The sequence below is a fragment of the Anomaloglossus baeobatrachus genome, unplaced genomic scaffold (genome assembly GCF_048569485.1).
Source record: "Anomaloglossus baeobatrachus isolate aAnoBae1 unplaced genomic scaffold, aAnoBae1.hap1 Scaffold_275, whole genome shotgun sequence".
Classification (NCBI taxonomy): domain Eukaryota; kingdom Metazoa; phylum Chordata; class Amphibia; order Anura; family Aromobatidae; genus Anomaloglossus; species Anomaloglossus baeobatrachus.
Window position 1 is genome coordinate 143,174 of NW_027442244.1, and position 26,329 is coordinate 169,502.

Consider the following 26,329-nt stretch of genomic DNA (forward strand, 5'->3'; position numbering starts at 1 on the left):
CTTTGGAGTGGAAGCGGAGAGATCGCACCAGATGCCAATTCTAGATCTTATCACACCTGTGGTCACTGCAGCAGCAGGTGAATCCACTTTGTCCAAAAGGGATCTATTCCATTCAATTGCAAATGATCTAGATAAGACAGAGAACTGCAGCACGGGGACATAGCCGAGTTGGTCAGGTTGAGTGGTGATGAGTTTGCTATTTGGATGAATAAAGAAAGTCAAAAGTGTGAAAGATAAAAAACAAAAGGAGGAAGTGTGAAAAGTGAATGGGCCAAATTGAGGTGCATATGAAGACGTATGCTTTCTTCCAATTCATTAAATCGGGCTAATATGAATCAGGTGAATTGAGTTCTGCTTTTGGAAACTGGGTTAAGAAGGGGTGCACCGTTCCTGGAGGTACTGCAATACCAGGTCAATGCGTGGAGTGGACAGAGCAAGCTCTTTTTCCATCTCCCTGTTCTAAAAATCCATTTAATATATGGTCCCCAGATAGGGGACGTATCAGATATTAAACTGATAAGAACAGATACTACACTTGATCTTAGCCAAAAGGCCGAGAAGCGATAACCAGAATTGGTTTGGGCCTCGAGTGGCACCCTGGCCTATGCCGGACACATCTTAGGGAGAGAGAGCGAGAGGGAGACAAACCCACGCCTACACAAGACATTTTGTCACCCAAGCCAACCCTTGAAAAGGCTGCTTTGCAGAGCAAAAACAAGAAGAATGGTGCGTTTTGCAGCCGCCGCCCACTGCAATGAATCTGAATAACTCCTCCTTTAGGGCGCAAGCAACTCCCCTCCCCCTTGCAGTCTTTCCAATTCACGATACAAAAAGACGGACAGGACAGGTTGCCTGACTTTCCGTCACTGCCACCCTTTGCCATCCTTACCCGTAGAAAGCCCTTTCATCATCCCCAAACCCTAATCTTTTCCCTTTCCTTCCCAGCCCCCAAACCCTGCCCTCTGTACCTTTCTCACCACCCGCTTCCCTTCTCCTGTCATCCCCCTACCACCCGGGAAAAAAAGAGATTGCCCCCTCCTTCCACTAGCCCACCCTCCCACCCAAAGAACAACTTCTTCTGCGCAGCTTGTTTTCTAGGCAGCAGCGCTATTGTGATGTCATCGGGGGGCATTGTGACAAGCCGCCAGTGTTCCGTCTCTTCATGTTGTGCACAGTTCAAACGGAAAATACATCAACAGGCAGACTACAGAAAAGCTTACTATCAAAGGTTAGAGGGGGGCTTTCTCAGAGGGCTTTTTACAGTTTTTCTATTCCCAATTAGCCGTTTAAGTGTACTTATTGAAAGTAGTAATTCTTTCATAGGCCGCCCTTTCTTAGTATTTGACGTTCCTTATATTGCGGTATGAGGCTTCGCAGTAGGTTGCAAACATTCATCACCCATGACTGTCCCCAATTGAGCTCAGAAGCTCAATGTCTATCATGACCTCTCTTTTAGAATGTCCAAGAGCAAGCAAACTATTCCTCCAGGAGAGGGCGCCAACAGACTACTAAAGAGATCATCATTACTCAAAGAAAACCCCAAAAACCAATGCATGATAGGAATAAACAGGTAACTTTCTTTGGAGTGGAAGCGGAGAGATCGCACCAGATGCCAATTCTAGATCTTATCACACCTGTGGTCACTGCAGCAGCAGGTGAATCCACTTTGTCCAAAAGGGATCTATTCCATTCAATTGCAAATGATCTAGATAAGACAGAGAACTGCAGCACGGGGACATAGCCGAGTTGGTCAGGTTGAGTGGTGATGAGTTTGCTATTTGGATGAATAAAGAAAGTCAAAAGTGTGAAAGATAAAAAACAAAAGGAGGAAGTGTGAAAAGTGAATGGGCCAAATTGAGGTGCATATGAAGACGTATGCTTTCTTCCAATTCATTAAATCGGGCTAATATGAATCAGGTGAATTGAGTTCTGCTTTTGGAAACTGGGTTAAGAAGGGGTGCACCGTTCCTGGAGGTACTGCAATACCAGGTCAATGCGTGGAGTGGACAGAGCAAGCTCTTTTTCCATCTCCCTGTTCTAAAAATCCATTTAATATATGGTCCCCAGATAGGGGACGTATCAGATATTAAACTGATAAGAACAGATACTACACTTGATCTTAGCCAAAAGGCCGAGAAGCGATAACCAGAATTGGTTTGGGCCTCGAGTGGCACCCTGGCCTATGCCGGACACATCTTAGGGAGAGAGAGCGAGAGGGAGACAAACCCACGCCTACACAAGACATTTTGTCACCCAAGCCAACCCTTGAAAAGGCTGCTTTGCAGAGCAAAAACAAGAAGAATGGTGCGTTTTGCAGCCGCCGCCCACTGCAATGAATCTGAATAACTCCTCCTTTAGGGCGCAAGCAACTCCCCTCCCCCTTGCAGTCTTTCCAATTCACGATACAAAAAGACGGACAGGACAGGTTGCCTGACTTTCCGTCACTGCCACCCTTTGCCATCCTTACCCGTAGAAAGCCCTTTCATCATCCCCAAACCCTAATCTTTTCCCTTTCCTTCCCAGCCCCCAAACCCTGCCCTCTGTACCTTTCTCACCACCCGCTTCCCTTCTCCTGTCATCCCCCTACCACCCGGGAAAAAAAGAGATTGCCCCCTCCTTCCACTAGCCCACCCTCCCACCCAAAGAACAACTTCTTCTGCGCAGCTTGTTTTCTAGGCAGCAGCGCTATTGTGATGTCATCGGGGGGCATTGTGACAAGCCGCCAGTGTTCCGTCTCTTCATGTTGTGCACAGTTCAAACGGAAAATACATCAACAGGCAGACTACAGAAAAGCTTACTATCAAAGGTTAGAGGGGGGCTTTCTCAGAGGGCTTTTTACAGTTTTTCTATTCCCAATTAGCCGTTTAAGTGTACTTATTGAAAGTAGTAATTCTTTCATAGGCCGCCCTTTCTTAGTATTTGACGTTCCTTATATTGCGGTATGAGGCTTCGCAGTAGGTTGCAAACATTCATCACCCATGACTGTCCCCAATTGAGCTCAGAAGCTCAATGTCTATCATGACCTCTCTTTTAGAATGTCCAAGAGCAAGCAAACTATTCCTCCAGGAGAGGGCGCCAACAGACTACTAAAGAGATCATCATTACTCAAAGAAAACCCCAAAAACCAATGCATGATAGGAATAAACAGGTAACTTTCTTTGGAGTGGAAGCGGAGAGATCGCACCAGATGCCAATTCTAGATCTTATCACACCTGTGGTCACTGCAGCAGCAGGTGAATCCACTTTGTCCAAAAGGGATCTATTCCATTCAATTGCAAATGATCTAGATAAGACAGAGAACTGCAGCACGGGGACATAGTCGAGTTGGTCAGGTTGAGTGGTGATGAGTTTGCTATTTGGATGAATAAAGAAAGTCAAAAGTGTGAAAGATAAAAAACAAAAGGAGGAAGTGTGAAAAGTGAATGGGCCAAATTGAGGTGCATATGAAGACGTATGCTTTCTTCCAATTCATTAAATCGGGCTAATATGAATCAGGTGAATTGAGTTCTGCTTTTGGAAACTGGGTTAAGAAGGGGTGCACCGTTCCTGGAGGTACTGCAATACCAGGTCAATGCGTGGAGTGGACAGAGCAAGCTCTTTTTCCATCTCCCTGTTCTAAAAATCCATTTAATATATGGTCCCCAGATAGGGGACGTATCAGATATTAAACTGATAAGAACAGATACTACACTTGATCTTAGCCAAAAGGCCGAGAAGCGATAACCAGAATTGGTTTGGGCCTCGAGTGGCACCCTGGCCTATGCCGGACACATCTTAGGGAGAGAGAGCGAGAGGGAGACAAACCCACGCCTACACAAGACATTTTGTCACCCAAGCCAACCCTTGAAAAGGCTGCTTTGCAGAGCAAAAACAAGAAGAATGGTGCGTTTTGCAGCCGCCGCCCACTGCAATGAATCTGAATAACTCCTCCTTTAGGGCGCAAGCAACTCCCCTCCCCCTTGCAGTCTTTCCAATTCACGATACAAAAAGACGGACAGGACAGGTTGCCTGACTTTCCGTCACTGCCACCCTTTGCCATCCTTACCCGTAGAAAGCCCTTTCATCATCCCCAAACCCTAATCTTTTCCCTTTCCTTCCCAGCCCCCAAACCCTGCCCTCTGTACCTTTCTCACCACCCGCTTCCCTTCTCCTGTCATCCCCCTACCACCCGGGAAAAAAAGAGATTGCCCCCTCCTTCCACTAGCCCACCCTCCCACCCAAAGAACAACTTCTTCTGCGCAGCTTGTTTTCTAGGCAGCAGCGCTATTGTGATGTCATCGGGGGGCATTGTGACAAGCCGCCAGTGTTCCGTCTCTTCATGTTGTGCACAGTTCAAACGGAAAATACATCAACAGGCAGACTACAGAAAAGCTTACTATCAAAGGTTAGAGGGGGGCTTTCTCAGAAGGCTTTTTACAGTTTTTCTATTCCCAATTAGCCGTTTAAGTGTACTTATTGAAAGTAGTAATTCTTTCATAGGCCGCCCTTTCTTAGTATTTGACGTTCCTTATATTGCGGTATGAGGCTTCGCAGTAGGTTGCAAACATTCATCACCCATGACTGTCCCCAATTGAGCTCAGAAGCTCAATGTCTATCATGACCTCTCTTTTAGAATGTCCAAGAGCAAGCAAACTATTCCTCCAGGAGAGGGCGCCAACAGACTACTAAAGAGATCATCATTACTCAAAGAAAACCCCAAAAACCAATGCATGATAGGAATAAACAGGTAACTTTCTTTGGAGTGGAAGCGGAGAGATCGCACCAGATGCCAATTCTAGATCTTATCACACCTGTGGTCACTGCAGCAGCAGGTGAATCCACTTTGTCCAAAAGGGATCTATTCCATTCAATTGCAAATGATCTAGATAAGACAGAGAACTGCAGCACGGGGACATAGCCGAGTTGGTCAGGTTGAGTGGTGATGAGTTTGCTATTTGGATGAATAAAGAAAGTCAAAAGTGTGAAAGATAAAAAACAAAAGGAGGAAGTGTGAAAAGTGAATGGGCCAAATTGAGGTGCATATGAAGACGTATGCTTTCTTCCAATTCATTAAATCGGGCTAATATGAATCAGGTGAATTGAGTTCTGCTTTTGGAAACTGGGTTAAGAAGGGGTGCACCGTTCCTGGAGGTACTGCAATACCAGGTCAATGCGTGGAGTGGACAGAGCAAGCTCTTTTTCCATCTCCCTGTTCTAAAAATCCATTTAATATATGGTCCCCAGATAGGGGACGTATCAGATATTAAACTGATAAGAACAGATACTACACTTGATCTTAGCCAAAAGGCCGAGAAGCGATAACCAGAATTGGTTTGGGCCTCGAGTGGCACCCTGGCCTATGCCGGACACATCTTAGGGAGAGAGAGCGAGAGGGAGACAAACCCACGCCTACACAAGACATTTTGTCACCCAAGCCAACCCTTGAAAAGGCTGCTTTGCAGAGCAAAAACAAGAAGAATGGTGCGTTTTGCAGCCGCCGCCCACTGCAATGAATCTGAATAACTCCTCCTTTAGGGCGCAAGCAACTCCCCTCCCCCTTGCAGTCTTTCCAATTCACGATACAAAAAGACGGACAGGACAGGTTGCCTGACTTTCCGTCACTGCCACCCTTTGCCATCCTTACCCGTAGAAAGCCCTTTCATCATCCCCAAACCCTAATCTTTTCCCTTTCCTTCCCAGCCCCCAAACCCTGCCCTCTGTACCTTTCTCACCACCCGCTTCCCTTCTCCTGTCATCCCCCTACCACCCGGGAAAAAAAGAGATTGCCCCCTCCTTCCACTAGCCCACCCTCCCACCCAAAGAACAACTTCTTCTGCGCAGCTTGTTTTCTAGGCAGCAGCGCTATTGTGATGTCATCGGGGGGCATTGTGACAAGCCGCCAGTGTTCCGTCTCTTCATGTTGTGCACAGTTCAAACGGAAAATACATCAACAGGCAGACTACAGAAAAGCTTACTATCAAAGGTTAGAGGGGGGCTTTCTCAGAGGGCTTTTTACAGTTTTTCTATTCCCAATTAGCCGTTTAAGTGTACTTATTGAAAGTAGTAATTCTTTCATAGGCCGCCCTTTCTTAGTATTTGACGTTCCTTATATTGCGGTATGAGGCTTTGCAGTAGGTTGCAAACATTCATCACCCATGACTGTCCCCAATTGAGCTCAGAAGCTCAATGTCTATCATGACCTCTCTTTTAGAATGTCCAAGAGCAAGCAAACTATTCCTCCAGGAGAGGGCGCCAACAGACTACTAAAGAGATCATCATTACTCAAAGAAAACCCCAAAAACCAATGCATGATAGGAATAAACAGGTAACTTTCTTTGGAGTGGAAGCGGAGAGATCGCACCAGATGCCAATTCTAGATCTTATCACACCTGTGGTCACTGCAGCAGCAGGTGAATCCACTTTGTCCAAAAGGGATCTATTCCATTCAATTGCAAATGATCTAGATAAGACAGAGAACTGCAGCACGGGGACATAGCCGAGTTGGTCAGGTTGAGTGGTGATGAGTTTGCTATTTGGATGAATAAAGAAAGTCAAAAGTGTGAAAGATAAAAAACAAAAGGAGGAAGTGTGAAAAGTGAATGGGCCAAATTGAGGTGCATATGAAGACGTATGCTTTCTTCCAATTCATTAAATCGGGCTAATATGAATCAGGTGAATTGAGTTCTGCTTTTGGAAACTGGGTTAAGAAGGGGTGCACCGTTCCTGGAGGTACTGCAATACCAGGTCAATGCGTGGAGTGGACAGAGCAAGCTCTTTTTCCATCTCCCTGTTCTAAAAATCCATTTAATATATGGTCCCCAGATAGGGGACGTATCAGATATTAAACTGATAAGAACAGATACTACACTTGATCTTAGCCAAAAGGCCGAGAAGCGATAACCAGAATTGGTTTGGGCCTCGAGTGGCACCCTGGCCTATGCCGGACACATCTTAGGGAGAGAGAGCGAGAGGGAGACAAACCCACGCCTACACAAGACATTTTGTCACCCAAGCCAACCCTTGAAAAGGCTGCTTTGCAGAGCAAAAACAAGAAGAATGGTGCGTTTTGCAGCCGCCGCCCACTGCAATGAATCTGAATAACTCCTCCTTTAGGGCACAAGCAACTCCTCTCCCCCTTGCAGTCTTTCCAATTCACGATACAAAAAGACGGACAGGACAGGTTGCCTGACTTTCCGTCACTGCCACCCTTTGCCATCCTTACCCGTAGAAAGCCCTTTCATCATCCCCAAACCCTAATCTTTTCCCTTTCCTTCCCAGCCCCCAAACCCTGCCCTCTGTACCTTTCTCACCACCCGCTTCCCTTCTCCTGTCATCCCCCTACCACCCGGGAAAAAAAGAGATTGCCCCCTCCTTCCACTAGCCCACCCTCCCACCCAAAGAACAACTTCTTCTGCGCAGCTTGTTTTCTAGGCAGCAGCGCTATTGTGATGTCATCGGGGGGCATTGTGACAAGCCGCCAGTGTTCCGTCTCTTCATGTTGTGCACAGTTCAAACGGAAAATACATCAACAGGCAGACTACAGAAAAGCTTACTATCAAAGGTTAGAGGGGGGCTTTCTCAGAGGGCTTTTTACAGTTTTTCTATTCCCAATTAGCCGTTTAAGTGTACTTATTGAAAGTAGTAATTCTTTCATAGGCCGCCCTTTCTTAGTATTTGACGTTCCTTATATTGCGGTATGAGGCTTTGCAGTAGGTTGCAAACATTCATCACCCATGACTGTCCCCAATTGAGCTCAGAAGCTCAATGTCTATCATGACCTCTCTTTTAGAATGTCCAAGAGCAAGCAAACTATTCCTCCAGGAGAGGGCGCCAACAGACTACTAAAGAGATCATCATTACTCAAAGAAAACCCCAAAAACCAATGCATGATAGGAATAAACAGGTAACTTTCTTTGGAGTGGAAGCGGAGAGATCGCACCAGATGCCAATTCTAGATCTTATCACACCTGTGGTCACTGCAGCAGCAGGTGAATCCACTTTGTCCAAAAGGGATCTATTCCATTCAATTGCAAATGATCTAGATAAGACAGAGAACTGCAGCACGGGGACATAGCCGAGTTGGTCAGGTTGAGTGGTGATGAGTTTGCTATTTGGATGAATAAAGAAAGTCAAAAGTGTGAAAGATAAAAAACAAAAGGAGGAAGTGTGAAAAGTGAATGGGCCAAATTGAGGTGCATATGAAGACGTATGCTTTCTTCCAATTCATTAAATCGGGCTAATATGAATCAGGTGAATTGAGTTCTGCTTTTGGAAACTGGGTTAAGAAGGGGTGCACCGTTCCTGGAGGTACTGCAATACCAGGTCAATGCGTGGAGTGGACAGAGCAAGCTCTTTTTCCATCTCCCTGTTCTAAAAATCCATTTAATATATGGTCCCCAGATAGGGGACGTATCAGATATTAAACTGATAAGAACAGATACTACACTTGATCTTAGCCAAAAGGCCGAGAAGCGATAACCAGAATTGGTTTGGGCCTCGAGTGGCACCCTGGCCTATGCCGGACACATCTTAGGGAGAGAGAGCGAGAGGGAGACAAACCCACGCCTACACAAGACATTTTGTCACCCAAGCCAACCCTTGAAAAGGCTGCTTTGCAGAGCAAAAACAAGAAGAATGGTGCGTTTTGCAGCCGCCGCCCACTGCAATGAATCTGAATAACTCCTCCTTTAGGGCGCAAGCAACTCCCCTCCCCCTTGCAGTCTTTCCAATTCACGATACAAAAAGACGGACAGGACAGGTTGCCTGACTTTCCGTCACTGCCACCCTTTGCCATCCTTACCCGTAGAAAGCCCTTTCATCATCCCCAAACCCTAATCTTTTCCCTTTCCTTCCCAGCCCCCAAACCCTGCCCTCTGTACCTTTCTCACCACCCGCTTCCCTTCTCCTGTCATCCCCCTACCACCCGGGAAAAAAAGAGATTGCCCCCTCCTTCCACTAGCCCACCCTCCCACCCAAAGAACAACTTCTTCTGCGCAGCTTGTTTTCTAGGCAGCAGCGCTATTGTGATGTCATCGGGGGGCATTGTGACAAGCCGCCAGTGTTCCGTCTCTTCATGTTGTGCACAGTTCAAACGGAAAATACATCAACAGGCAGACTACAGAAAAGCTTACTATCAAAGGTTAGAGGGGGGCTTTCTCAGAGGGCTTTTTACAGTTTTTCTATTCCCAATTAGCCGTTTAAGTGTACTTATTGAAAGTAGTAATTCTTTCATAGGCCGCCCTTTCTTAGTATTTGACGTTCCTTATATTGCGGTATGAGGCTTCGCAGTAGGTTGCAAACATTCATCACCCATGACTGTCCCCAATTGAGCTCAGAAGCTCAATGTCTATCATGACCTCTCTTTTAGAATGTCCAAGAGCAAGCAAACTATTCCTCCAGGAGAGGGCGCCAACAGACTACTAAAGAGATCATCATTACTCAAAGAAAACCCCAAAAACCAATGCATGATAGGAATAAACAGGTAACTTTCTTTGGAGTGGAAGCGGAGAGATCGCACCAGATGCCAATTCTAGATCTTATCACACCTGTGGTCACTGCAGCAGCAGGTGAATCCACTTTGTCCAAAAGGGATCTATTCCATTCAATTGCAAATGATCTAGATAAGACAGAGAACTGCAGCACGGGGACATAGCCGAGTTGGTCAGGTTGAGTGGTGATGAGTTTGCTATTTGGATGAATAAAGAAAGTCAAAAGTGTGAAAGATAAAAAACAAAAGGAGGAAGTGTGAAAAGTGAATGGGCCAAATTGAGGTGCATATGAAGACGTATGCTTTCTTCCAATTCATTAAATCGGGCTAATATGAATCAGGTGAATTGAGTTCTGCTTTTGGAAACTGGGTTAAGAAGGGGTGCACCGTTCCTGGAGGTACTGCAATACCAGGTCAATGCGTGGAGTGGACAGAGCAAGCTCTTTTTCCATCTCCCTGTTCTAAAAATCCATTTAATATATGGTCCCCAGATAGGGGACGTATCAGATATTAAACTGATAAGAACAGATACTACACTTGATCTTAGCCAAAAGGCCGAGAAGCGATAACCAGAATTGGTTTGGGCCTCGAGTGGCACCCTGGCCTATGCCGGACACATCTTAGGGAGAGAGAGCGAGAGGGAGACAAACCCACGCCTACACAAGACATTTTGTCACCCAAGCCAACCCTTGAAAAGGCTGCTTTGCAGAGCAAAAACAAGAAGAATGGTGCGTTTTGCAGCCGCCGCCCACTGCAATGAATCTGAATAACTCCTCCTTTAGGGCACAAGCAACTCCCCTCCCCCTTGCAGTCTTTCCAATTCACGATACAAAAAGACGGACAGGACAGGTTGCCTGACTTTCCGTCACTGCCACCCTTTGCCATCCTTACCCGTAGAAAGCCCTTTCATCATCCCCAAACCCTAATCTTTTCCCTTTCCTTCCCAGCCCCCAAACCCTGCCCTCTGTACCTTTCTCACCACCCGCTTCCCTTCTCCTGTCATCCCCCTACCACCCGGGAAAAAAAGAGATTGCCCCCTCCTTCCACTAGCCCACCCTCCCACCCAAAGAACAACTTCTTCTGCGCAGCTTGTTTTCTAGGCAGCAGCGCTATTGTGATGTCATCGGGGGGCATTGTGACAAGCCGCCAGTGTTCCGTCTCTTCATGTTGTGCACAGTTCAAACGGAAAATACATCAACAGGCAGACTACAGAAAAGCTTACTATCAAAGGTTAGAGGGGGGCTTTCTCAGAGGGCTTTTTACAGTTTTTCTATTCCCAATTAGCCGTTTAAGTGTACTTATTGAAAGTAGTAATTCTTTCATAGGCCGCCCTTTCTTAGTATTTGACGTTCCTTATATTGCGGTATGAGGCTTCGCAGTAGGTTGCAAACATTCATCACCCATGACTGTCCCCAATTGAGCTCAGAAGCTCAATGTCTATCATGACCTCTCTTTTAGAATGTCCAAGAGCAAGCAAACTATTCCTCCAGGAGAGGGCGCCAACAGACTACTAAAGAGATCATCATTACTCAAAGAAAACCCCAAAAACCAATGCATGATAGGAATAAACAGGTAACTTTCTTTGGAGTGGAAGCGGAGAGATCGCACCAGATGCCAATTCTAGATCTTATCACACCTGTGGTCACTGCAGCAGCAGGTGAATCCACTTTGTCCAAAAGGGATCTATTCCATTCAATTGCAAATGATCTAGATAAGACAGAGAACTGCAGCACGGGGACATAGCCGAGTTGGTCAGGTTGAGTGGTGATGAGTTTGCTATTTGGATGAATAAAGAAAGTCAAAAGTGTGAAAGATAAAAAACAAAAGGAGGAAGTGTGAAAAGTGAATGGGCCAAATTGAGGTGCATATGAAGACGTATGCTTTCTTCCAATTCATTAAATCGGGCTAATATGAATCAGGTGAATTGAGTTCTGCTTTTGGAAACTGGGTTAAGAAGGGGTGCACCGTTCCTGGAGGTACTGCAATACCAGGTCAATGCGTGGAGTGGACAGAGCAAGCTCTTTTTCCATCTCCCTGTTCTAAAAATCCATTTAATATATGGTCCCCAGATAGGGGACGTATCAGATATTAAACTGATAAGAACAGATACTACACTTGATCTTAGCCAAAAGGCCGAGAAGCGATAACCAGAATTGGTTTGGGCCTCGAGTGGCACCCTGGCCTATGCCGGACACATCTTAGGGAGAGAGAGCGAGAGGGAGACAAACCCACGCCTACACAAGACATTTTGTCACCCAAGCCAACCCTTGAAAAGGCTGCTTTGCAGAGCAAAAACAAGAAGAATGGTGCGTTTTGCAGCCGCCGCCCACTGCAATGAATCTGAATAACTCCTCCTTTAGGGCGCAAGCAACTCCCCTCCCCCTTGCAGTCTTTCCAATTCACGATACAAAAAGACGGACAGGACAGGTTGCCTGACTTTCCGTCACTGCCACCCTTTGCCATCCTTACCCGTAGAAAGCCCTTTCATCATCCCCAAACCCTAATCTTTTCCCTTTCCTTCCCAGCCCCCAAACCCTGCCCTCTGTACCTTTCTCACCACCCGCTTCCCTTCTCCTGTCATCCCCCTACCACCCGGGAAAAAAAGAGATTGCCCCCTCCTTCCACTAGCCCACCCTCCCACCCAAAGAACAACTTCTTCTGCGCAGCTTGTTTTCTAGGCAGCAGCGCTATTGTGATGTCATCGGGGGGCATTGTGACAAGCCGCCAGTGTTCCGTCTCTTCATGTTGTGCACAGTTCAAACGGAAAATACATCAACAGGCAGACTACAGAAAAGCTTACTATCAAAGGTTAGAGGGGGGCTTTCTCAGAGGGCTTTTTACAGTTTTTCTATTCCCAATTAGCCGTTTAAGTGTACTTATTGAAAGTAGTAATTCTTTCATAGGCCGCCCTTTCTTAGTATTTGACGTTCCTTATATTGCGGTATGAGGCTTCGCAGTAGGTTGCAAACATTCATCACCCATGACTGTCCCCAATTGAGCTCAGAAGCTCAATGTCTATCATGACCTCTCTTTTAGAATGTCCAAGAGCAAGCAAACTATTCCTCCAGGAGAGGGCGCCAACAGACTACTAAAGAGATCATCATTACTCAAAGAAAACCCCAAAAACCAATGCATGATAGGAATAAACAGGTAACTTTCTTTGGAGTGGAAGCGGAGAGATCGCACCAGATGCCAATTCTAGATCTTATCACACCTGTGGTCACTGCAGCAGCAGGTGAATCCACTTTGTCCAAAAGGGATCTATTCCATTCAATTGCAAATGATCTAGATAAGACAGAGAACTGCAGCACGGGGACATAGCCGAGTTGGTCAGGTTGAGTGGTGATGAGTTTGCTATTTGGATGAATAAAGAAAGTCAAAAGTGTGAAAGATAAAAAACAAAAGGAGGAAGTGTGAAAAGTGAATGGGCCAAATTGAGGTGCATATGAAGACGTATGCTTTCTTCCAATTCATTAAATCGGGCTAATATGAATCAGGTGAATTGAGTTCTGCTTTTGGAAACTGGGTTAAGAAGGGGTGCACCGTTCCTGGAGGTACTGCAATACCAGGTCAATGCGTGGAGTGGACAGAGCAAGCTCTTTTTCCATCTCCCTGTTCTAAAAATCCATTTAATATATGGTCCCCAGATAGGGGACGTATCAGATATTAAACTGATAAGAACAGATACTACACTTGATCTTAGCCAAAAGGCCGAGAAGCGATAACCAGAATTGGTTTGGGCCTCGAGTGGCACCCTGGCCTATGCCGGACACATCTTAGGGAGAGAGAGCGAGAGGGAGACAAACCCACGCCTACACAAGACATTTTGTCACCCAAGCCAACCCTTGAAAAGGCTGCTTTGCAGAGCAAAAACAAGAAGAATGGTGCGTTTTGCAGCCGCCGCCCACTGCAATGAATCTGAATAACTCCTGCTTTAGGGCGCAAGCAACTCCCCTCCCCCTTGCAGTCTTTCCAATTCACGATACAAAAAGACGGACAGGACAGGTTGCCTGACTTTCCGTCACTGCCACCCTTTGCCATCCTTACCCGTAGAAAGCCCTTTCATCATCCCCAAACCCTAATCTTTTCCCTTTCCTTCCCAGCCCCCAAACCCTGCCCTCTGTACCTTTCTCACCACCCGCTTCCCTTCTCCTGTCATCCCCCTACCACCCGGGAAAAAAAGAGATTGCCCCCTCCTTCCACTAGCCCACCCTCCCACCCAAAGAACAACTTCTTCTGCGCAGCTTGTTTTCTAGGCAGCAGCGCTATTGTGATGTCATCGGGGGGCATTGTGACAAGCCGCCAGTGTTCCGTCTCTTCATGTTGTGCACAGTTCAAACGGAAAATACATCAACAGGCAGACTACAGAAAAGCTTACTATCAAAGGTTAGAGGGGGGCTTTCTCAGAGGGCTTTTTACAGTTTTTCTATTCCCAATTAGCCGTTTAAGTGTACTTATTGAAAGTAGTAATTCTTTCATAGGCCGCCCTTTCTTAGTATTTGACGTTCCTTATATTGCGGTATGAGGCTTCGCAGTAGGTTGCAAACATTCATCACCCATGACTGTCCCCAATTGAGCTCAGAAGCTCAATGTCTATCATGACCTCTCTTTTAGAATGTCCAAGAGCAAGCAAACTATTCCTCCAGGAGAGGGCGCCAACAGACTACTAAAGAGATCATCATTACTCAAAGAAAACCCCAAAAACCAATGCATGATAGGAATAAACAGGTAACTTTCTTTGGAGTGGAAGCGGAGAGATCGCACCAGATGCCAATTCTAGATCTTATCACACCTGTGGTCACTGCAGCAGCAGGTGAATCCACTTTGTCCAAAAGGGATCTATTCCATTCAATTGCAAATGATCTAGATAAGACAGAGAACTGCAGCACGGGGACATAGCCGAGTTGGTCAGGTTGAGTGGTGATGAGTTTGCTATTTGGATGAATAAAGAAAGTCAAAAGTGTGAAAGATAAAAAACAAAAGGAGGAAGTGTGAAAAGTGAATGGGCCAAATTGAGGTGCATATGAAGACGTATGCTTTCTTCCAATTCATTAAATCGGGCTAATATGAATCAGGTGAATTGAGTTCTGCTTTTGGAAACTGGGTTAAGAAGGGGTGCACCGTTCCTGGAGGTACTGCAATACCAGGTCAATGCGTGGAGTGGACAGAGCAAGCTCTTTTTCCATCTCCCTGTTCTAAAAATCCATTTAATATATGGTCCCCAGATAGGGGACGTATCAGATATTAAACTGATAAGAACAGATACTACACTTGATCTTAGCCAAAAGGCCGAGAAGCGATAACCAGAATTGGTTTGGGCCTCGAGTGGCACCCTGGCCTATGCCGGACACATCTTAGGGAGAGAGAGCGAGAGGGAGACAAACCCACGCCTACACAAGACATTTTGTCACCCAAGCCAACCCTTGAAAAGGCTGCTTTGCAGAGCAAAAACAAGAAGAATGGTGCGTTTTGCAGCCGCCGCCCACTGCAATGAATCTGAATAACTCCTCCTTTAGGGCGCAAGCAACTCCCCTCCCCCTTGCAGTCTTTCCAATTCACGATACAAAAAGACGGACAGGACAGGTTGCCTGACTTTCCGTCACTGCCACCCTTTGCCATCCTTACCCGTAGAAAGCCCTTTCATCATCCCCAAACCCTAATCTTTTCCCTTTCCTTCCCAGCCCCCAAACCCTGCCCTCTGTACCTTTCTCACCACCCGCTTCCCTTCTCCTGTCATCCCCCTACCACCCGGGAAAAAAAGAGATTGCCCCCTCCTTCCACTAGCCCACCCTCCCACCCAAAGAACAACTTCTTCTGCGCAGCTTGTTTTCTAGGCAGCAGCGCTATTGTGATGTCATCGGGGGGCATTGTGACAAGCCGCCAGTGTTCCGTCTCTTCATGTTGTGCACAGTTCAAACGGAAAATACATCAACAGGCAGACTACAGAAAAGCTTACTATCAAAGGTTAGAGGGGGGCTTTCTCAGAGGGCTTTTTACAGTTTTTCTATTCCCAATTAGCCGTTTAAGTGTACTTATTGAAAGTAGTAATTCTTTCATAGGCCGCCCTTTCTTAGTATTTGACGTTCCTTATATTGCGGTATGAGGCTTCGCAGTAGGTTGCAAACATTCATCACCCATGACTGTCCCCAATTGAGCTCAGAAGCTCAATGTCTATCATGACCTCTCTTTTAGAATGTCCAAGAGCAAGCAAACTATTCCTCCAGGAGAGGGCGCCAACAGACTACTAAAGAGATCATCATTACTCAAAGAAAACCCCAAAAACCAATGCATGATAGGAATAAACAGGTAACTTTCTTTGGAGTGGAAGCGGAGAGATCGCACCAGATGCCAATTCTAGATCTTATCACACCTGTGGTCACTGCAGCAGCAGGTGAATCCACTTTGTCCAAAAGGGATCTATTCCATTCAATTGCAAATGATCTAGATAAGACAGAGAACTGCAGCACGGGGACATAGCCGAGTTGGTCAGGTTGAGTGGTGATGAGTTTGCTATTTGGATGAATAAAGAAAGTCAAAAGTGTGAAAGATAAAAAACAAAAGGAGGAAGTGTGAAAAGTGAATGGGCCAAATTGAGGTGCATATGAAGACGTATGCTTTCTTCCAATTCATTAAATCGGGCTAATATGAATCAGGTGAATTGAGTTCTGCTTTTGGAAACTGGGTTAAGAAGGGGTGCACCGTTCCTGGAGGTACTGCAATACCAGGTCAATGCGTGGAGTGGACAGAGCAAGCTCTTTTTCCATCTCCCTGTTCTAAAAATCCATTTAATATATGGTCCCCAGATAGGGGACGTATCAGATATTAAACTGATAAGAACAGATACTACACTTGATCTTAGCCAAAAGGCCGAGAAGCGATAACCAGAATTGGTTTGGGCCTCGAGTGGCACCCTGGCCTATGCCGGACACATCTTAGGGAGAGAGAGCGAGAGGGAGACAAACCCACGCCTACACAAGACATTTTGTCACCCAAGCCAACCCTTGAAAAGGCTGCTTTGCAGAGCAAAAACAAGAAGAATGGTGCGTTTTGCAGCCGCCGCCCACTGCAATGAATCTGAATAACTCCTCCTTTAGGGCGCAAGCAACTCCCCTCCCCCTTGCAGTCTTTCCAATTCACGATACAAAAAGACGGACAGGACAGGTTGCCTGACTTTCCGTCACTGCCACCCTTTGCCATCCTTACCCGTAGAAAGCCCTTTCATCATCCCCAAACCCTAATCTTTTCCCTTTCCTTCCCAGCCCCCAAACCCTGCCCTCTGTACCTTTCTCACCACCCGCTTCCCTTCTCCTGTCATCCCCCTACCACCCGGGAAAAAAAGAGATTGCCCCCTCCTTCCACTAGCCCACCCTCCCACCCAAAGAACAACTTCTTCTGCGCAGCTTGTTTTCTAGGCAGCAGCGCTATTGTGATGTCATCGGGGGGCATTGTGACAAGCCGCCAGTGTTCCGTCTCTTCATGTTGTGCACAGTTCAAACGGAAAATACATCAACAGGCAGACTACAGAAAAGCTTACTATCAAAGGTTAGAGGGGGGCTTTCTCAGAGGGCTTTTTACAGTTTTTCTATTCCCAATTAGCCGTTTAAGTGTACTTATTGAAAGTAGTAATTCTTTCATAGGCCGCCCTTTCTTAGTATTTGACGTTCCTTATATTGCGGTATGAGGCTTCGCAGTAGGTTGCAAACATTCATCACCCATGACTGTCCCCAATTGAGCTCAGAAGCTCAATGTCTATCATGACCTCTCTTTTAGAATGTCCAAGAGCAAGCAAACTATTCCTCCAGGAGAGGGCGCCAACAGACTACTAAAGAGATCATCATTACTCAAAGAAAACCCCAAAAACCAATGCATGATAGGAATAAACAGGTAACTTTCTTTGGAGTGGAAGCGGAGAGATCGCACCAGATGCCAATTCTAGATCTTATCACACCTGTGGTCACTGCAGCAGCAGGTGAATCCACTTTGTCCAAAAGGGATCTATTCCATTCAATTGCAAATGATCTAGATAAGACAGAGAACTGCAGCACGGGGACATAGCCGAGTTGGTCAGGTTGAGTGGTGATGAGTTTGCTATTTGGATGAATAAAGAAAGTCAAAAGTGTGAAAGATAAAAAACAAAAGGAGGAAGTGTGAAAAGTGAATGGGCCAAATTGAGGTGCATATGAAGACGTATGCTTTCTTCCAATTCATTAAATCGGGCTAATATGAATCAGGTGAATTGAGTTCTGCTTTTGGAAACTGGGTTAAGAAGGGGTGCACCGTTCCTGGAGGTACTGCAATACCAGGTCAATGCGTGGAGTGGACAGAGCAAGCTCTTTTTCCATCTCCCTGTTCTAAAAATCCATTTAATATATGGTCCCCAGATAGGGGACGTATCAGATATTAAACTGATAAGAACAGATACTACACTTGATCTTAGCCAAAAGGCCGAGAAGCGATAACCAGAATTGGTTTGGGCCTCGAGTGGCACCCTGGCCTATGCCGGACACATCTTAGGGAGAGAGAGCGAGAGGGAGACAAACCCACGCCTACACAAGACATTTTGTCACCCAAGCCAACCCTTGAAAAGGCTGCTTTGCAGAGCAAAAACAAGAAGAATGGTGCGTTTTGCAGCCGCCGCCCACTGCAATGAATCTGAATAACTCCTCCTTTAGGGCGCAAGCAACTCCCCTCCCCCTTGCAGTCTTTCCAATTCACGATACAAAAAGACGGACAGGACAGGTTGCCTGACTTTCCGTCACTGCCACCCTTTGCCATCCTTACCCGTAGAAAGCCCTTTCATCATCCCCAAACCCTAATCTTTTCCCTTTCCTTCCCAGCCCCCAAACCCTGCCCTCTGTACCTTTCTCACCACCCGCTTCCCTTCTCCTGTCATCCCCCTACCACCCGGGAAAAAAAGAGATTGCCCCCTCCTTCCACTAGCCCACCCTCCCACCCAAAGAACAACTTCTTCTGCGCAGCTTGTTTTCTAGGCAGCAGCGCTATTGTGATGTCATCGGGGGGCATTGTGACAAGCCGCCAGTGTTCCGTCTCTTCATGTTGTGCACAGTTCAAACGGAAAATACATCAACAGGCAGACTACAGAAAAGCTTACTATCAAAGGTTAGAGGGGGGCTTTCTCAGAGGGCTTTTTACAGTTTTTCTATTCCCAATTAGCCGTTTAAGTGTACTTATTGAAAGTAGTAATTCTTTCATAGGCCGCCCTTTCTTAGTATTTGACGTTCCTTATATTGCGGTATGAGGCTTCGCAGTAGGTTGCAAACATTCATCACCCATGACTGTCCCCAATTGAGCTCAGAAGCTCAATGTCTATCATGACCTCTCTTTTAGAATGTCCAAGAGCAAGCAAACTATTCCTCCAGGAGAGGGCGCCAACAGACTACTAAAGAGATCATCATTACTCAAAGAAAACCCCAAAAACCAATGCATGATAGGAATAAACAGGTAACTTTCTTTGGAGTGGAAGCGGAGAGATCGCACCAGATGCCAATTCTAGATCTTATCACACCTGTGGTCACTGCAGCAGCAGGTGAATCCACTTTGTCCAAAAGGGATCTATTCCATTCAATTGCAAATGATCTAGATAAGACAGAGAACTGCAGCACGGGGACATAGCCGAGTTGGTCAGGTTGAGTGGTGATGAGTTTGCTATTTGGATGAATAAAGAAAGTCAAAAGTGTGAAAGATAAAAAACAAAAGGAGGAAGTGTGAAAAGTGAATGGGCCAAATTGAGGTGCATATGAAGACGTATGCTTTCTTCCAATTCATTAAATCGGGCTAATATGAATCAGGTGAATTGAGTTCTGCTTTTGGAAACTGGGTTAAGAAGGGGTGCACCGTTCCTGGAGGTACTGCAATACCAGGTCAATGCGTGGAGTGGACAGAGCAAGCTCTTTTTCCATCTCCCTGTTCTAAAAATCCATTTAATATATGGTCCCCAGATAGGGGACGTATCAGATATTAAACTGATTAGAACAGATACTACACTTGATCTTAGCCAAAAGGCCGAGAAGCGATAACCAGAATTGGTTTGGGCCTCGAGTGGCACCCTGGCCTATGCCGGACACATCTTAGGGAGAGAGAGCGAGAGGGAGACAAACCCACGCCTACACAAGACATTTTGTCACCCAAGCCAACCCTTGAAAAGGCTGCTTTGCAGAGCAAAAACAAGAAGAATGGTGCGTTTTGCAGCCGCCGCCCACTGCAATGAATCTGAATAACTCCTCCTTTAGGGCGCAAGCAACTCCCCTCCCCCTTGCAGTCTTTCCAATTCACGATACAAAAAGACGGACAGGACAGGTTGCCTGACTTTCCGTCACTGCCACCCTTTGCCATCCTTACCCGTAGAAAGCCCTTTCATCATCCCCAAACCCTAATCTTTTCCCTTTCCTTCCCAGCCCCCAAACCCTGCCCTCTGTACCTTTCTCACCACCCGCTTCCCTTCTCCTGTCATCCCCCTACCACCCGGGAAAAAAAGAGATTGCCCCCTCCTTCCACTAGCCCACCCTCCCACCCAAAGAACAACTTCTTCTGCGCAGCTTGTTTTCTAGGCAGCAGCGCTATTGTGATGTCATCGGGGGGCATTGTGACAAGCCGCCAGTGTTCCGTCTCTTCATGTTGTGCACAGTTCAAACGGAAAATACATCAACAGGCAGACTACAGAAAAGCTTACTATCAAAGGTTAGAGGGGGGCTTTCTCAGAGGGCTTTTTACAGTTTTTCTATTCCCAATTAGCCGTTTAAGTGTACTTATTGAAAGTAGTAATTCTTTCATAGGCCGCCCTTTCTTAGTATTTGACGTTCCTTATATTGCGGTATGAGGCTTCGCAGTAGGTTGCAAACATTCATCACCCATGACTGTCCCCAATTGAGCTCAGAAGCTCAATGTCTATCATGACCTCTCTTTTAGAATGTCCAAGAGCAAGCAAACTATTCCTCCAGGAGAGGGCGCCAACAGACTACTAAAGAGATCATCATTACTCAAAGAAAACCCCAAAAACCAATGCATGATAGGAATAAACAGGTAACTTTCTTTGGAGTGGAAGCGGAGAGATCCCACCAGATGCCAATTCTAGATCTTATCACACCTGTGGTCACTGCAGCAGCAGGTGAATCCACTTTGTCCAAAAGGGATCTATTCCATTCAATTGCAAATGATCTAGATAAGACAGAGAACTGCAGCACGGGGACATAGCCGAGTTGGTCAGGTTGAGTGGTGATGAGTTTGCTATTTGGATGAATAAAGAAAGTCAAAAGTGTGAAAGATAAAAAACAAAAGGAGGAAGTGTGAAAAGTGAATGGGCCAAATTGAGGTGCATATGAAGACGTATGCTTTCTTCCAATTCATTAAATCGGGCTAATATGAATCAGGTGAATTGAGTTCTGCTTTTGGAAACTGGGTTAAGAAGGGGTGCACCGTTCCTGGAGGTACTGCAATACCAGGTCAATGCGTGGAGTGGACAGAGCAAGCTCTTTTTCCATCTCCCTGTTCTAAAAATCCATTTAATATATGGTCCCCAGATAGGGGACGTATCAGATATTAAACTGATAAGAACAGATACTACACTTGATCTTAGCCAAAAGGCCGAGAAGCGATAACCAGAATTGGTTTGGGCCTCGAGTGGCACCCTGGCCTATGCCGGACACATCTTAGGGAGAGAGAGCGAGAGGGAGACAAACCCACGCCTACACAAGACATTTTGTCACCCAAGCCAACCCTTGAAAAGGCTGCTTTGCAGAGCAAAAACAAGAAGAATGGTGCGTTTTGCAGCCGCCGCCCACTGCAATGAATCTGAATAACTCCTCCTTTAGGGCGCAAGCAACTCCCCTCCCCCTTGCAGTCTTTCCAATTCACGATACAAAAAGACGGACAGGACAGGTTGCCTGACTTTCCGTCACTGCCACCCTTTGCCATCCTTACCCGTAGAAAGCCCTTTCATCATCCCCAAACCCTAATCTTTTCCCTTTCCTTCCCAGCCCCCAAACCCTGCCCTCTGTACCTTTCTCACCACCCGCTTCCCTTCTCCTGTCATCCCCCTACCACCCGGGAAAAAAAGAGATTGCCCCCTCCTTCCACTAGCCCACCCTCCCACCCAAAGAACAACTTCTTCTGCGCAGCTTGTTTTCTAGGCAGCAGCGCTATTGTGATGTCATCGGGGGGCATTGTGACAAGCCGCCAGTGTTCCGTCTCTTCATGTTGTGCACAGTTCAAACGGAAAATACATCAACAGGCAGACTACAGAAAAGCTTACTATCAAAGGTTAGAGGGGGGCTTTCTCAGAGGGCTTTTTACAGTTTTTCTATTCCCAATTAGCCGTTTAAGTGTACTTATTGAAAGTAGTAATTCTTTCATAGGCCGCCCTTTCTTAGTATTTGACGTTCCTTATATTGCGGTATGAGGCTTCGCAGTAGGTTGCAAACATTCATCACCCATGACTGTCCCCAATTGAGCTCAGAAGCTCAATGTCTATCATGACCTCTCTTTTAGAATGTCCAAGAGCAAGCAAACTATTCCTCCAGGAGAGGGCGCCAACAGACTACTAAAGAGATCATCATTACTCAAAGAAAACCCCAAAAACCAATGCATGATAGGAATAAACAGGTAACTTTCTTTGGAGTGGAAGCGGAGAGATCGCACCAGATGCCAATTCTAGATCTTATCACACCTGTGGTCACTGCAGCAGCAGGTGAATCCACTTTGTCCAAAAGGGATCTATTCCATTCAATTGCAAATGATCTAGATAAGACAGAGAACTGCAGCACGGGGACATAGCCGAGTTGGTCAGGTTGAGTGGTGATGAGTTTGCTATTTGGATGAATAAAGAAAGTCAAAAGTGTGAAAGATAAAAAACAAAAGGAGGAAGTGTGAAAAGTGAATGGGCCAAATTGAGGTGCATATGAAGACGTATGCTTTCTTCCAATTCATTAAATCGGGCTAATATGAATCAGGTGAATTGAGTTCTGCTTTTGGAAACTGGGTTAAGAAGGGGTGCACCGTTCCTGGAGGTACTGCAATACCAGGTCAATGCGTGGAGTGGACAGAGCAAGCTCTTTTTCCATCTCCCTGTTCTAAAAATCCATTTAATATATGGTCCCCAGATAGGGGACGTATCAGATATTAAACTGATAAGAACAGATACTACACTTGATCTTAGCCAAAAGGCCGAGAAGCGATAACCAGAATTGGTTTGGGCCTCGAGTGGCACCCTGGCCTATGCCGGACACATCTTAGGGAGAGAGAGCGAGAGGGAGACAAACCCACGCCTACACAAGACATTTTGTCACCCAAGCCAACCCTTGAAAAGGCTGCTTTGCAGAGCAAAAACAAGAAGAATGGTGCGTTTTGCAGCCGCCGCCCACTGCAATGAATCTGAATAACTCCTCCTTTAGGGCGCAAGCAACTCCCCTCCCCCTTGCAGTCTTTCCAATTCACGATACAAAAAGACGGACAGGACAGGTTGCCTGACTTTCCGTCACTGCCACCCTTTGCCATCCTTACCCGTAGAAAGCCCTTTCATCATCCCCAAACCCTAATCTTTTCCCTTTCCTTCCCAGCCCCCAAACCCTGCCCTCTGTACCTTTCTCACCACCCGCTTCCCTTCTCCTGTCATCCCCCTACCACCCGGGAAAAAAAGAGATTGCCCCCTCCTTCCACTAGCCCACCCTCCCACCCAAAGAACAACTTCTTCTGCGCAGCTTGTTTTCTAGGCAGCAGCGCTATTGTGATGTCATCGGGGGGCATTGTGACAAGCCGCCAGTGTTCCGTCTCTTCATGTTGTGCACAGTTCAAACGGAAAATACATCAACAGGCAGACTACAGAAAAGCTTACTATCAAAGGTTAGAGGGGGGCTTTCTCAGAGGGCTTTTTACAGTTTTTCTATTCCCAATTAGCCGTTTAAGTGTACTTATTGAAAGTAGTAATTCTTTCATAGGCCGCCCTTTCTTAGTATTTGACGTTCCTTATATTGCGGTATGAGGCTTCGCAGTAGGTTGCAAACATTCATCACCCATGACTGTCCCCAATTGAGCTCAGAAGCTCAATGTCTATCATGACCTCTCTTTTAGAATGTCCAAGAGCAAGCAAACTATTCCTCCAGGAGAGGGCGCCAACAGACTACTAAAGAGATCATCATTACTCAAAGAAAACCCCAAAAACCAATGCATGATAGGAATAAACAGGTAACTTTCTTTGGAGTGGAAGCGGAGAGATCGCACCAGATGCCAATTCTAGATCTTATCACACCTGTGGTCACTGCAGCAGCAGGTGAATCCACTTTGTCCAAAAGGGATCTATTCCATTCAATTGCAAATGATCTAGATAAGACAGAGAACTGCAGCACGGGGACATAGCCGAGTTGGTCAGGTTGAGTGGTGATGAGTTTGCTATTTGGATGAATAAAGAAAGTCAAAAGTGTGAAAGATAAAAAACAAAAGGAGGAAGTGTGAAAAGTGAATGGGCCAAATTGAGGTGCATATGAAGACGTATGCTTTCTTCCAATTCATTAAATCGGGCTAATATGAATCAGGTGAATTGAGTTCTGCTTTTGGAAACTGGGTTAAGAAGGGGTGCACCGTTCCTGGAGGTACTGCAATACCAGGTCAATGCGTGGAGTGGACAGAGCAAGCTCTTTTTCCATCTCCCTGTTCTAAAAATCCATTTAATATATGGTCCCCAGATAGGGGACGTATCAGATATTAAACTGATAAGAACAGATACTACACTTGATCTTAGCCAAAAGGCCGAGAAGCGATAACCAGAATTGGTTTGGGCCTCGAGTGGCACCCTGGCCTATGCCGGACACATCTTAGGGAGAGAGAGCGAGAGGGAGACAAACCCACGCCTACACAAGACATTTTGTCACCCAAGCCAACCCTTGAAAAGGCTGCTTTGCAGAGCAAAAACAAGAAGAATGGTGCGTTTTGCAGCCGCCGCCCACTGCAATGAATCTGAATAACTCCTCCTTTAGGGCGCAAGCAACTCCCCTCCCCCTTGCAGTCTTTCCAATTCACGATACAAAAAGACGGACAGGACAGGTTGCCTGACTTTCCGTCACTGCCACCCTTTGCCATCCTTACCCGTAGAAAGCCCTTTCATCATCCCCAAACCCTAATCTTTTCCCTTTCCTTCCCAGCCCCCAAACCCTGCCCTCTGTACCATTCTCACCACCCGCTTCCCTTCTCCTGTCATCCCCCTACCACCCGGGAAAAAAAGAGATTGCCCCCTCCTTCCACTAGCCCACCCTCCCACCCAAAGAACAACTTCTTCTGCGCAGCTTGTTTTCTAGGCAGCAGCGCTATTGTGATGTCATCGGGGGGCATTGTGACAAGCCGCCAGTGTTCCGTCTCTTCATGTTGTGCACAGTTCAAACGGAAAATACATCAACAGGCAGACTACAGAAAAGCTTACTATCAAAGGTTAGAGGGGGGCTTTCTCAGAGGGCTTTTTACAGTTTTTCTATTCCCAATTAGCCGTTTAAGTGTACTTATTGAAAGTAGTAATTCTTTCATAGGCCGCCCTTTCTTAGTATTTGACGTTCCTTATATTGCGGTATGAGGCTTCGCAGTAGGTTGCAAACATTCATCACCCATGACTGTCCCCAATTGAGCTCAGAAGCTCAATGTCTATCATGACCTCTCTTTTAGAATGTCCAAGAGCAAGCAAACTATTCCTCCAGGAGAGGGCGCCAACAGACTACTAAAGAGATCATCATTACTCAAAGAAAACCCCAAAAACCAATGCATGATAGGAATAAACAGGTAACTTTCTTTGGAGTGGAAGCGGAGAGATCGCACCAGATGCCAATTCTAGATCTTATCACACCTGTGGTCACTGCAGCAGCAGGTGAATCCACTTTGTCCAAAAGGGATCTATTCCATTCAATTGCAAATGATCTAGATAAGACAGAGAACTGCAGCACGGGGACATAGCCGAGTTGGTCAGGTTGAGTGGTGATGAGTTTGCTATTTGGATGAATAAAGAAAGTCAAAAGTGTGAAAGATAAAAAACAAAAGGAGGAAGTGTGAAAAGTGAATGGGCCAAATTGAGGTGCATATGAAGACGTATGCTTTCTTCCAATTCATTAAATCGGGCTAATATGAATCAGGTGAATTGAGTTCTGCTTTTGGAAACTGGGTTAAGAAGGGGTGCACCGTTCCTGGAGGTACTGCAATACCAGGTCAATGCGTGGAGTGGACAGAGCAAGCTCTTTTTCCATCTCCCTGTTCTAAAAATCCATTTAATATATGGTCCCCAGATAGGGGACGTATCAGATATTAAACTGATAAGAACAGATACTACACTTGATCTTAGCCAAAAGGCCGAGAAGCGATAACCAGAATTGGTTTGGGCCTCGAGTGGCACCCTGGCCTATGCCGGACACATCTTAGGGAGAGAGAGCGAGAGGGAGACAAACCCACGCCTACACAAGACATTTTGTCACCCAAGCCAACCCTTGAAAAGGCTGCTTTGCAGAGCAAAAACAAGAAGAATGGTGCGTTTTGCAGCCGCCGCCCACTGCAATGAATCTGAATAACTCCTCCTTTAGGGCGCAAGCAACTCCCCTCCCCCTTGCAGTCTTTCCAATTCACGATACAAAAAGACGGACAGGACAGGTTGCCTGACTTTCCGTCACTGCCACCCTTTGCCATCCTTACCCGTAGAAAGCCCTTTCATCATCCCCAAACCCTAATCTTTTCCCTTTCCTTCCCAGCCCCCAAACCCTGCCCTCTGTACCTTTCTCACCACCCGCTTCCCTTCTCCTGTCATCCCCCTACCACCCGGGAAAAAAAGAGATTGCCCCCTCCTTCCACTAGCCCACCCTCCCACCCAAAGAACAACTTCTTCTG

General features: G+C 46.3%; 17 non-coding genes across 17 annotated transcripts; all 17 read right to left on the bottom strand.

Annotated features, from left to right (window-relative positions):
- Positions 1-374: 374 nt before the first annotated feature.
- LOC142265487 (U2 spliceosomal RNA) lies at positions 375-565 on the bottom strand. The gene has a single exon (XR_012731798.1). It is a non-coding gene; the product is annotated as a U2 spliceosomal RNA (small nuclear RNA).
- Positions 566-1,952: 1,387 nt separating this feature from the next.
- Positions 1,953-2,143, bottom strand: LOC142265489 (U2 spliceosomal RNA). Its single transcript, XR_012731800.1, has one exon. It is a non-coding gene; the product is annotated as a U2 spliceosomal RNA (small nuclear RNA).
- Positions 2,144-3,530: 1,387 nt separating this feature from the next.
- On the bottom strand, positions 3,531-3,721 carry LOC142265490 (U2 spliceosomal RNA). The gene has a single exon (XR_012731801.1). It is a non-coding gene; the product is annotated as a U2 spliceosomal RNA (small nuclear RNA).
- Positions 3,722-5,108: 1,387 nt separating this feature from the next.
- LOC142265491 (U2 spliceosomal RNA) lies at positions 5,109-5,299 on the bottom strand. The gene has a single exon (XR_012731802.1). It is a non-coding gene; the product is annotated as a U2 spliceosomal RNA (small nuclear RNA).
- Positions 5,300-6,686: 1,387 nt separating this feature from the next.
- On the bottom strand, positions 6,687-6,877 carry LOC142265492 (U2 spliceosomal RNA). The gene has a single exon (XR_012731803.1). It is a non-coding gene; the product is annotated as a U2 spliceosomal RNA (small nuclear RNA).
- Positions 6,878-8,264: 1,387 nt separating this feature from the next.
- Positions 8,265-8,455, bottom strand: LOC142265493 (U2 spliceosomal RNA). The gene has a single exon (XR_012731804.1). It is a non-coding gene; the product is annotated as a U2 spliceosomal RNA (small nuclear RNA).
- A 1,387-nt stretch (positions 8,456-9,842) lies between these two features.
- LOC142265495 (U2 spliceosomal RNA) lies at positions 9,843-10,033 on the bottom strand. Its single transcript, XR_012731805.1, has one exon. It is a non-coding gene; the product is annotated as a U2 spliceosomal RNA (small nuclear RNA).
- A 1,387-nt stretch (positions 10,034-11,420) lies between these two features.
- LOC142265496 (U2 spliceosomal RNA) lies at positions 11,421-11,611 on the bottom strand. The gene has a single exon (XR_012731806.1). It is a non-coding gene; the product is annotated as a U2 spliceosomal RNA (small nuclear RNA).
- A 1,387-nt stretch (positions 11,612-12,998) lies between these two features.
- On the bottom strand, positions 12,999-13,189 carry LOC142265497 (U2 spliceosomal RNA). Its single transcript, XR_012731807.1, has one exon. It is a non-coding gene; the product is annotated as a U2 spliceosomal RNA (small nuclear RNA).
- A 1,387-nt stretch (positions 13,190-14,576) lies between these two features.
- LOC142265498 (U2 spliceosomal RNA) lies at positions 14,577-14,767 on the bottom strand. The gene has a single exon (XR_012731808.1). It is a non-coding gene; the product is annotated as a U2 spliceosomal RNA (small nuclear RNA).
- Positions 14,768-16,154: 1,387 nt separating this feature from the next.
- LOC142265499 (U2 spliceosomal RNA) lies at positions 16,155-16,345 on the bottom strand. The gene has a single exon (XR_012731809.1). It is a non-coding gene; the product is annotated as a U2 spliceosomal RNA (small nuclear RNA).
- A 1,387-nt stretch (positions 16,346-17,732) lies between these two features.
- On the bottom strand, positions 17,733-17,923 carry LOC142265501 (U2 spliceosomal RNA). Its single transcript, XR_012731811.1, has one exon. It is a non-coding gene; the product is annotated as a U2 spliceosomal RNA (small nuclear RNA).
- A 1,387-nt stretch (positions 17,924-19,310) lies between these two features.
- Positions 19,311-19,501, bottom strand: LOC142265607 (U2 spliceosomal RNA). The gene has a single exon (XR_012731907.1). It is a non-coding gene; the product is annotated as a U2 spliceosomal RNA (small nuclear RNA).
- A 1,387-nt stretch (positions 19,502-20,888) lies between these two features.
- LOC142265502 (U2 spliceosomal RNA) lies at positions 20,889-21,079 on the bottom strand. The gene has a single exon (XR_012731812.1). It is a non-coding gene; the product is annotated as a U2 spliceosomal RNA (small nuclear RNA).
- Positions 21,080-22,466: 1,387 nt separating this feature from the next.
- Positions 22,467-22,657, bottom strand: LOC142265503 (U2 spliceosomal RNA). Its single transcript, XR_012731813.1, has one exon. It is a non-coding gene; the product is annotated as a U2 spliceosomal RNA (small nuclear RNA).
- Positions 22,658-24,044: 1,387 nt separating this feature from the next.
- On the bottom strand, positions 24,045-24,235 carry LOC142265504 (U2 spliceosomal RNA). The gene has a single exon (XR_012731814.1). It is a non-coding gene; the product is annotated as a U2 spliceosomal RNA (small nuclear RNA).
- Positions 24,236-25,622: 1,387 nt separating this feature from the next.
- On the bottom strand, positions 25,623-25,813 carry LOC142265506 (U2 spliceosomal RNA). Its single transcript, XR_012731815.1, has one exon. It is a non-coding gene; the product is annotated as a U2 spliceosomal RNA (small nuclear RNA).
- Positions 25,814-26,329: the final 516 nt, after the last annotated feature.